Source organism: Helianthus annuus, chromosome 3, assembly GCF_002127325.2.
Source record: "Helianthus annuus cultivar XRQ/B chromosome 3, HanXRQr2.0-SUNRISE, whole genome shotgun sequence".
Taxonomy (NCBI): domain Eukaryota; kingdom Viridiplantae; phylum Streptophyta; class Magnoliopsida; order Asterales; family Asteraceae; genus Helianthus; species Helianthus annuus.
Genome location: NC_035435.2, coordinates 119,383,578 through 119,395,681, shown reverse-complemented (window position 1 = coordinate 119,395,681; position 12,104 = coordinate 119,383,578).

Below are 12,104 nucleotides of genomic sequence, written 5' to 3'. Positions count from 1 at the left end.
GATAACCGATGATTATTCAAAATTTTCTTGGGTAGCGTTTATGGCACACAAGAGTGAAACCTTTGGTATTATCAAAAACTTAATCATTCAGATTGAGAATTTGTATAAGTTAAAGGTTAGACGGATACGTAGCGACAATGGTACTGAATTTAAAAATCATGCCATGACGGAGTTTTGCACCTCAAAAGGTATTCTTCATGAATTTAGTGCAGCTTATACTCCTCAACAGAATGGCGTCGCTGAACGTAAAAACCGTACATTGATCGAGACTGCTAGGACTATGTTGGTAGAGTCGCAGTTGCCCATTCCATTCTGGAGTGAAGCTGTGGCCTCTGCATGTTACACGTTGAATCGAGTCCTTACAATCAAAAGACACAACAAGACCTGCTTTGAGCTTCTTAACAAACGGAAACCGGATTTGTCGTATCTTGAACCGTTTGGAGCGCCGTGCACAATCATCGATCCTAATGGAAAGTTTGGGGCAAAAGCAATTGAGGGATACTTTCTTGGGTATGCCACCCCGAACTTAAGAGTCTGGAATCTAGAGACTAAAAGGGTCGAGGAATGGTCTGAGGTCAGAGTACAAAGGCACACATTGCCAGTCAAGTGTCCTAGTCAGCCTTGGATGTTTGAGTACGATGACTTTTTCAATTCGATCAATGTTGAAGCAGTTGAAGAAAATGTTGCGGCAAGGATGTTTTTCGAGAGTGACAACACAATAGATTCACCGGTGGTTCGTCCAATTATTGTCAATCAAGAACCATCTTCAGTGAACAATAATGCTCTCGACAATGAGGATTTTCACGATGCTACCGAATTGAACGAATCTTCAGAGGATGAAGAATTTCTCGATGCAGATCAAGAAGCTCCAACAACAGCAGTTCATGGTACTTCAGAGGGTACACCTCCAGTGGACGCCCCTAGAACAGCTGAAGCTACTGCATCATCCTCTTCGTCAATTCCGGGTATTGAATTGGTTGTTGATCTCAATCTCAACAATCTGGGTACCAATATTCCAGTTCAAAATAATCCAGAAACAAGGATTCACAATACCCATCCTCAACAAAACATCATCGGAGATGTACAGAGTGGCGTTCAAACAAGAAACATGTTGCGAAACAACAACAATGCAGGCTTGTATGCAGCTATTCGAGAATCTGGTCAACAAAACGATTGGTCTTTCGCGTGTTATGTCTCACAGGAAGAGCCAAGAACTTGGAAAGAAGCTTTGAAAGATAACTCATGGGTTGAAGCAATGCAGGAAGAACTGCAACAATTTCAGAAACTTGGTGTCTGGAAAGTCGTAGAGAAACCTGCTGGTTACAAGAAGATTGGTACCCGTTTGGTGTATAAATGCAAAAAGGATGACCGTGGAGTAGTTATCCGAAACAAAGCAAGATTAGTCGTTCAAGGTTTTCGTCAGATAGAAGGGATCGACTACAACGAAGTGTATGCACCTGTTGCACGTCTGGAAGCAATTCGGATCTTTCTGGCTTATGCCTCATTCAAAGGATTCAAGGTTTATCAGATGGACGTCAAGAGTGCTTTCTTACATGGTGTGGTTGAAGAAGAGGTGTACGTCGAACAACCTCCAGGTTTTGAAGATCCTATCCATCCTGATCGGGTTTCGTTGCTCAACAAAGCTCTATATGGTCTACATCAAGCACCACGAGCTTGGTATGCAACCTTATCTAATTATCTGCTGGAGAATGGATTTCGTAGAGGTCTTATCGATTGTACTCTTTTCATCAAAGAACAAGACTGAGATCTTCTATTGGTACAGGTATACGTTGATGATATTATTTTTGGTTCTACTAATGATGTTTTTTGTAGGAATTTCGAGCGTATTATGCAGGATAAATTCGAGATGAGTGCTATGGGGGAAATGACTTTCTTTTTGGGCCTACAAGTGCAACAAACTGAGTCTGGGATATTCATCCATCAGACTAAATGTCACACCCCGATTTCCACGTGTATCACCGGTGGGCCCGGTGGGGGATTACCGTGACGATGTTGGCAACAATATAGTCAAACCACACAATTATATAAATGCACAGCGGAAGCTTAAAGATAAATATATACTTCAACCTCTGGTTGTAATATCAAATGTATTACAGAAGTCGAATATATCCACAGCGGATCAAAATAATAAAGTATTGTTCATTCAGATACGGCATCGAGTTTGCGAGACTATTCGTGATGCTTAGGAAGCTAATACTAGCCAATTTCGTATAGTACCTGCACTTAATCTTTTTGGGGAAAATACGTCAGTTTACACTGGTAAATACATTCAACTGACACATTTGAAAATGTTTATTAAAATTGATTTGAATGCACAAGGCACAAACTCTTTTATAACTTGGGAAAATTATTAAAATCTTGTGAACGTATTACATGTTCTTTTATGCGTTCAGTAGCCCGGGTCGTGCCGGGTTAAAGATTTATAGACACACCACATTGCGTAAAACCAAAACCAACGGCTACGTCTTTTAATTTAATGTCGACAATGTATACCGGGTGTACGCCTACACCGGGATGTCGATGGTCGTGGCCATTTCGTAAAATGATGCCAAGGATATCCGGGACAACGGTCATTAAACCCCCCCAAAGGCTTTTAAGAAACAAAACTGTTTAAATGAGCCGATCATATTATTTAATTAACCACCTAAGCGATGGAAAAATATAATGCTCAATCAAGCGGTATTAACATACCGTAACCCAAGCCCGTATAGGGGAAATAAGTTAAAGTATTTACCTTTGCAAGTATGTTTCCTTAATTTGATTAAATCACCGATAGCTTTTACTGGGCTCCTAATCTGGAACGAAGGTTTTAATTAACCTCTTAGAATCCCTACGAGTCTTTATAATGGCCGTAGCCTAGACCGGTTGGTTCCGATATGTGAATACGGTTTAATCGCGCGAAATGGCGAAAACCGAGAATGGAGTGTGATGCTGACCCAACAAGTTCAGAGACTTGTTTTATATAGGTCTAAGGTTCACACTCTGGATTTTGGGGTCCAAATAATATAATTTGACCCGTATCGGCTAATTTATGAAAACTAGTTTCATAAGCCGAACCGTGCGCGCAATAGGCGAAACGGTTAACCATGAGAGTCCTACGCTTATTTCCTAGGTCAATATGCCTTAAAGATGTTGTGGTATCAGTAGGATACCTTCCGTGGTGCCCGTAACGAGTTTAAGTTAATATTATGCCCCGTAGGGGCTTTTCGGTCATTTTAAAGACTTTTAAAGAGCTTTTCGAGTTCTACAGGAAATCTGAGTTTCTCGAATAGTTTATAAAGTCTAAAATACTTTATTTATTATTTAAAATCAGTAGCAACTGGAATCGGGTCAAAAGACCTTGTAGAACTCAAGTTTTGGCCGAAAAGGGCATATTCGGTATTTACCGAACCGTAGCCATAACCGCAGGTTATGAGCGAGGTAAAAATTATTAAAAATCTTTAAAATTCCCAAAATATTATTTTAATACAGTGGGTAAAAGTTTTGGTGACGAAATCTTGGTTTAGATGGGCGTTATGCTAATTGCGCCGTTTATTACAAAAGTTTACTTTAATTGCGCTATTTAGCATAACTCTCATTCTAGACCTCGGATTGACGTGGAACTTTAAGGACATGCTTATAATTTAGTAAGCAAGGTTATGGTCCGTTCACGTGTCCGAAATACTCGTTTTATTTTTAAAAGGCCGTTACGGTCAACTTTTAGGCGATTAACGGAAATGCGCAAAAGACTCGGATAACTCATGAACTGGTCACAGAGGCTTATACCAACATGTAACCTGGTCCTAAGAGAGTCCTAAGGAATATCGATACCTCACTAAAACGGGTCAGAACTGAAGTCAAAGCAAAAGTCAAACTTTTGCGACATTCGGCTCCGAACCGGGTCAATATAGCAAACGGTCGATTCAAACGAGCGTAAACAAGTTTATATGCTTAATATCATGTTTTATGAACATCAAAACAGGTTTCATAACGTATACATTACAGATTGTGTACAAAACGGCAAAATGACTTTCTGTTGACTTTTTAAGCGCACGTTTGACTCGACATTTGACATAGTTAGAGTGATGATCAGAGGGAACCCTTTTAGGGATTTATTACCCACATAAATACCAACTCAAAACTACTTTTGATCCGACAATTCACTGGACTATTTGTGAATTATCGCTATAACAACTGTTAGTTACGACGGTTGAGTTTATGAGCTAAATCTATGGAAATATAAGACCAAAATGGATTTGAACGACTTACAGAAGTTGTATCTTGCTTAGAGAGCAGAGAGGATGCTAGAGAGCTTCTTAGAATGATCAGAGAGAAGTGTTTGAGTTGTGTGAATGTTATGACCACAACATGGCTATTTATAGTGAGAAATGAGCTCAAGATCAACACACAACAGCCTACAACTGATCATGGATGATGGGCATGTGTCCCCTGGAGCTATGGGTCAAGTATAGGGTGCCCATGCCACATTTATTGATGTTTGATCGTTCATAATGCTCAAAAGGCATGTAGTTACAAACTTTCTGCATCTGGGCGTCCCACGCGACCCGCATGGAGAATCCATGCTGCTTTTACGCGGGTCGCCTGCTGTGCAAAGATCAGACGCGATTTAGAGGTGGCTCGCGGCCCGCCTCAACTTAAGCCTAACCTTCACGCGGGTCGCGAGAGGTCTGTTTTTCAAGTTTTTAAAATCTTTTGTAATGATTACGAAATCCTGGTAATTAATAACGAAATCTTTCGTAATGATTTACCTGGCCTTTCGGGTTTGAAGGGGTAACTTTGCGGTTTGGCCCTCGGTTAATTACAACTAAGGACCTCGTAATATTTACCCGCATTATTAAGTCCCCATTTAGTTTATTATTTATTCAGAAAGCCTTAACTTTCATTCTTGACGCTTTTAACCCTTCTCATACGAATTTGATTATAACTTTCTCGTTTTAAAACGGAACTTCGCGGAATTTATACAATATTTTCTTGTGAGCGTATAATACTGTTACAAAGCCTCGGGAGCGTTAAAGGGTCACTCAGAGGTATAATTAAACATGTTGACACAGTTAACCCCTGTAGCTTGTAATCTCTCACTTTCTTCCGCGTTTCGCTTCCGTACGATCCATGATTTATTCGTTTGAAGGTACAAGCACCATTTAGAGTTACTATACAGTATATTTACCCTTGTTTGACATTTATAACCCTCGAATTAATGTACTTTCAAGGTTTGTCAATATTAGTCCTTTATTTAATATCAATGCCACGTGTAATCAAAAGACACGTGTTAACACATTATTGGACACAAAAATTCGAGGTGTTACATCCTCACCCCCTTAAAATAAATCTCGACCCGAGATTTACTCAAATAAATAGGGGTACTTTTCTTTCATTGTGTCTTCGACTTCCCACGTATATTCGGGACCTCTACGAGCATCCCATTTGACCTTTACAATTGGTACGTGTTTTCTTCGAAGCTTCTTCACCTGTCGATCTTCAATCGACAAAGGTTTTTCTACAAATTTTAAGCTCTCATCTATATGCACATCTGTGTGTGGAATCACCAATGATTCATCGGCGAAGCACTTTTTGAGATTGCAGATGTGGAACACATTGTGAATTCCATTGAGCTCTTCAGGCAAGTTCAACTTATAGGCAACTGACCCGACACGTTCAATGACCTCAAAAGGTCCTATGTATCTCGGACTCAGTTTGCCCTTCTTGCCGAAACGCATTACCCCCTTCCAGGGCGATACTTTAAGCAACACCTTCTCACCTACTTCGAAGTGAAGATCCTTACGTTTGGGATCGGCGTAGCTTTTCTGCCTGTCACGGGCAGCCTTGAGACGTTCCCGAATCTGGACAATCTTGTCCGTTGTCTGGAAAACTATCTCTGGTCCCGATAATTGGACCTCTCCTACTTCCGCCCAACAAACAGGCGATCTACATTTCCTACCGTATAATGCCTCGAAAGGCGCAGCCTTTATGCTGGTATGGTAGCTATTATTGTAGGAGAATTCGATTAGGGGTAGATTCTTATCCCAGTTACCACCTAAATCGATCGCACATGCACGAAGCATGTCTTCTAGCGTTTGAATGGTACGCTCACTCTGACCGTCCGTCTGTGGATGGTAAGCCGTACTGAAGTTCAAACGTGTGCCCAAAGATTGCTGGAAACTTTTTCAGAAATGAGACGTGTACCTGGTATCCCTGTCGGAGATAATAGTCACAGGTATGCCGTGCAAAGCTACAATCTTATCAACATAAAGTTGGGCTAACATATCGGAGCTATACGTCTCCTTGATGGGTAGAAAATGAGCTGATTTAGTCAGCCTATCGACTATGACCCATATTGTATCGTTTCCTTTCCTGGTTTTGGGTAACTTGGTTATGAAGTCCATAGTTACGCATTCCCACTTCCACTCGGGAAGCTCAGGCTGTTGTAGTAAGCCAGACGGCTTTTGGTGCTCGGCTTTGACTTGAGCACAAGTCAAGCACTTTGCTACATGGGCGGCCACAGACTTTTTCAAGCCTATCCACCAATAATTTGCCTTTAAGTCTTGGTACATTTTGTCTGCACCAGGATGGACTGAGTATTTGGAACTATGGGCTTCCTGGAGGATAACATCTCGTAGTCCTCCATATATCGGAACCCATATGCGTCCGTTCAATCTAAGGATTCCATCCTTGCTAAGAGTCAACTGCTCCTCAGTCACTCCTAACTTTTCATTAGGATAATTAGCTTCCAACACAGCCTCTCGCTGTGCAGCTAATATCCTTTCAATTAAATTGTTCTTGACCTCAATGCTCTTGGCATTGATCCGAATAGGTTTTACCCTTTCTTTCCTGCTCAAGGCATCGGCGACTACATTCGCTTTGCCTGGATGGTACCTGATCTCGCAGTCATAGTCATTCAAAGTTTCCATCCAACGTCGCCGCCTCATGTTCAACTCCTTCTGGTTGAACAGGTGCTGGAGGCTTTTGTGATCAGAATAAATCACAAACTTAATACCATAAAGATAATGCCTCCATAATTTCAGTGCAAATACAACGGCACCCAACTCCAAATCATGGGTGGTGTAATTCTTTTCATGCACCTTTAGTTGTCTTGAAGCATAGGCAATCACCTTGCCTTTCTGCATAAGCACACACCCCATGCCTGTGTGTGATGCATCGCAGTAAACTACGAATTCATCTGTACCATCAGGTAGTGTCAACACAGGTGCGTTGCTCAGCTTTTGCTTCAGGATTTCGAAGGATTCTTGCTGCTTTGGGCCCCAATTGAACCTTTCTTTCTTCTTGGTTAGGGAAGTCAAGGGCGCAGCAATCCTCGAAAAATTCTCAATAAACCTCCTGTAGTATCCTGCTAACCCCAGGAAACTACGAATTTCGGTAGGCGTCTTTGGCTCTTGCCAGTTCATGACTGCCTCTACCTTTGCGGGATCCACCTGGATACCACGTTCACTTACAACGTGACCTAAAAACTGAACCTCTCGTAGCCAGAATTCACATTTCGAGAATTTGGCGTAGAGTTTCTAACGCTGTAGTAATTCGAGAATGCAACGGAGGTGCTTCTCGTGGTCAGCTTGGTTTTTGGAATATATAAGAATATCGTCGATGAAGACGATGACAAATTTGTCCAAATACGGCTTGCAGACGCGATTCATGAGATCCATGAACGCAGCCGGTGCATTTGTGAGCCCGAAAGGCATCACTAGGAACTCGTAATGACCATAGCGAGTCCTAAATGCTGTCTTATGTACATCTTCATCTCTGACCTTTAGCTGATGATAGCCCGACCTCAAGTCGATCTTCGAGAAATAGCTTGCTCCCTGCAGCTGGTCGAACAGATCGTCGATCCTTGGCAAAGGATATCTGTTCTTTATGGTAACTTTGTTTAGCTCTCGATAATCGATGCACAACCGCATCGATCCGTCCTTCTTTTTTACAAATAGGACCGGTGCTCCCCAGGGAGACGAACTAGGTCTGATAAAACCTTTTGCCAACAGTTCATCCAGCTGGGTCCTTAGTTCCTTCATTTCCGTCGGAGCTAGTCTGTAAGGCGCTCTAGCAATGGGAGCTGCTCCAGGAATAATATCTATTCTGAACTCCACTTGTCTATCTGGTGGTAAACCAGGTAGTTCTTCAGGAAAAACCTCGGGATATTCAGAAATGACAGGAAGATCCTCTATCTTCGGCTTAGGCTCTTCAATTATCACCTGAGCCATGTAAATGACACAGCCTCTGTTCAAACACCTAGAAGCTTTGAGCATAGATACATCTTCGGGCAATCCGTACTGTGTATCTCCTCGAATGGTAAGCGATTCACCATTCGGAGTTTTTAACACTATATGCCTTTTGCCGCAAATGATTTGGGCCTGATTACGGGATAACCAGTCCATGCCTAGAACAATGTCGAAACCCGCTAGTTTGAAGGGAAGTAGAGATAGAGGAAAAGAGTGGTTCTTAATGGACATTTCACATCCCTCTAGGACGGTGGAGACGGTTTCTATCGTGCCGTCTGCTAGCTCTACTTCGTATTTTACATCTAGGGTTTTGATCGGCATATTTAACAGTTGGCAAAATTTCTGGTCTACAAAGGATTTATCGGCGCCAGAATCGAATAGTACTCTTGCAAATATATTATTTACGAGGAAAGTACCTGTAAGCACATTGTCGTCCTGAACCGCCTCCTTTGCATCCATGCGAAAGACTCTCGCATTTGACTTCTTGGTCTCCTCCGCCTTTTTGGCGTTCTTAGGACAGTTGCTCTTGATATGCCCCTTTTCATTACAACCATAGCAGGTTGCGTCTTTGATTTTCTTGCAATCCACAGTCTTATGATCCTTGGACTTGCATAGTCCACAGGAAAAAGTCTTTGGTTGAGACTGTGAATTCGATGCAAACCTACACTTCCCAGAGTGAGGTTTCTTGCAGATTTTGCAATTGGGCCTTTCACCAGTTTGCCCATCCTTCTTTGCTTCAGCCCCTCTCTTGCCGTCACCGTTTCCACGGTGCTTCTTCCCTGACCTTCGTGAGGTATCATCCTCACGTTTCCTTTTCTCAGCCTCCTTGCTCCTTAGCGTCCTCAGACGGACAACATCCAAAGTGAGAGACAAGGAGAGGTCAGTAACTGACCTGAAGGTCGTCGGCCGAGAGGCCTTTACACTCGCCTTTATCGCAGGCTCCAAGCCCCCAATGAAACGGGCGATTCTTCTAGACTCTGGTGTCACAAGGTACGGAACCAGGCGAGACATCGTATTGAAGCTCGTCAGATAAGCCTGGCAGTCCAGGTTTGTCATCACCAGTGACACAAAGTCAGCCTCGATCTTCTCAACCTCATGCTGAGGGCAGTAGTTTTCCTTAATGAGAGCAATAAATTCCTCCCATGTCATCTTGTACAAAGCAGACTTACCTGATGCCTGCACCAACGCTCTCCACCATGCCAGGGCCTCGCCCTTAAATGACTGGGACACAAACTTCACCACATCCTTCTCTGCGCACCCACTGATGTCCACAATAGTGTCCATCTCATCCAGCCAGGTGATACAATCAACAGCACCCTTTTCCCCTGTAAATTCCCGGGGCTTACAAGACACGAAGTACTTGTAGGTGCAACCCTTGGCACCGGATGCATCAGTGTATTCTCGTTCACGTCGAATACTATTCTCAGCTGACGAGTGATTGTCGTCATCTTTCTTGGGTTGAGAGGGTGGTTTGGGTTGTGACTTTGGTTTGGAGGGTGGTTTTGATACAGTTCGGCCTTGGGACTCAGTATATTGACGATCCAAAGCTGCCTGAACAGCGTTGTCAATCAGAGCCTTTAACTGTGCGCCTGTCAGATGCACTGGCGTATTGTCGTAGTCATCTTCATTTGTATGGCTATTCTCTCCATTGGGATCCGCCATTGTAACTTGAATCTGTTACAGAAGATAACAAAATTTTATTTATTTAGAAGCTTATTATGGAATTGTCTTTTATGACAATTCGTTAACCATGGTAACAGAGACCATATTTGGTTAACTTATTACTTACTTAGTTTTAGGATTTGAATACATCCTATTTTAGCTATAATAATAATATTGGCGGCATAAAGCCTAATCACGAAGATGTTTTATAGTATTAGCCGAGATTTCGGAGAATCAAAGGCATAGAGGTTTGAACCGTAGTTCTCTTACCCCTTTCTGGCAGGGAGTCATAGACCACCACTGTCTTTTGTCTTTATAAGACAGTTATTACGGCCCATAGGCACTACATCACTATTGGATGTTTTAATAAGGTTGGCCCGTAGGCACTACATCACAAATGGATGTTAATATGATTGGCCCGTAGGCACTACATCACTAATGGATGTTTAAATAAGGTTGGCCCGTAGGCACTACATCACTAATGGATGTTTATTATGATTGATCACCTTCATTGGTGATTTAACCCACGATTTACAAATCATTTAGTTGGGTTTTGAAATCCTTAAAGGATTATTGTATAAGAATGACGTGCGTGATTTTAACGAATCACATCTGCCATGAATGTCAACGTGCTTGCAGCGGTTAACAGGGAATCTGAATCTTTTAATTAAGTCCTACCATCTTGGCCGGATCTTAAAAGACACCAGGCTAGGTTTCACTCGTAAGATTCTTTATTTAGGCAGATCAATTTAAAAGGAATGGTTTTGATTTACTTCATACATATTAAAACAAAACTCATAACATACATTTCATAATCTCAAATACAATCACATATTGCCCTAAACGGGTCTTTCAAATAGTACATACCTCCATAGAGGTTTTAAAATAAGTGACAAGTCCACGCAGGGACTGATATAAGATAGGTGTCCATGCAAGGACTAAAAGATAAGTCCACGTAGGGACTGAATTACGATAAATGTCCACGCAGGGACTTATTTCAAAGTAGAAATTACATTAGTAAGGGCTAGTGGTCACGTTTCTTCTTTTTGCCCTTTAATAGGTTCGCTAAGCCCTTGAGAAATCCTCGGTGGCTCTTTTTCTCTTCCTCGAACTCTCTCTCCACACGATCTAGTCGATGGAGTATTTCTTCCTGTTCAGGAGGAGAGAAACGTGGTTGTGGCGCTTGTTGCGGAACTGGAGGTCTGGAAGGTATTGGATACCCATGAGCTGAGTAATCCGGGGCTCCCATGCTCCCATGAGCTCCGTCAGGGTATCGTGCATTATATCTAGCCGACACCACATATGGGTCGCGCTCATAATTGTAGTTGTACTGTGCTTATGACGGTTCGAACGGGTTGTAAGCCGTTGGACCCGTGTAAGCAGGTATGGGTTGGTCATACCCAAATGGTGGCGAATTTGGTGCAGCTGGTGCGGAGTTCGCCTCCTGTATAGGACTTGAAGGTCCTTCTTCTTGTAGTGGCGGATAGTGGCTACTACTAGAGTGTCGAGGGGTGCTGAAGTGGATACCCCCTCCTCCTCGTGTGGACATACGAGCATTTGTCCTCCTACGCCTTGGCGGATCAGGCATTACTGGTTGCGCCGGTGGCGGAGGTGGTGGCGTAACTGCCTCAAAGCGTGAATCCTCAGAGGGATCCTGCGGATGTCGCGGTTGTTGTGATGTCTGGTGAGGTGGTGTGTAGTACCACTCATGTCGGTCAAACAACGCTTGAAAGCTATCAGGTCCCTGATAGGGTGTGCCATGGAAGGATGACCCATCAGAGACTTCTATCGGATGCGTGGGCGTACCACGAGCAGGTTCTGTCGGATCCGTATCTTCGTCCATATGATCTTCGGAGAAGTGATCCTATGGCCCTAATGGAACAAAGCCTGAAGGTTCCTGTATGTAATCAGTTGGATTGAAGTGACCTATGAAGTATGGAGTAGGGTCGTCATAATTCCGGGTCGATACCGAACGTTGTAGAGGTAGGAAGGAAGGTTGTGGGTTGTTGGGATCATTCTCTGAGTTTGGCCCAAAGGAGTGCCGGTAGGATGGCGTCGAGCTGTGCGAGGTGGAATGCCTCGCAGGTTCGTAATGATCTCTTCGTCGTTGTGGTTCTTCGCTCCTTGTCATTGAAGGAGGTCTTGTACCCGACGGTCCAGCTTCGTGATCGTGATGTGTCACGATATCTCCTC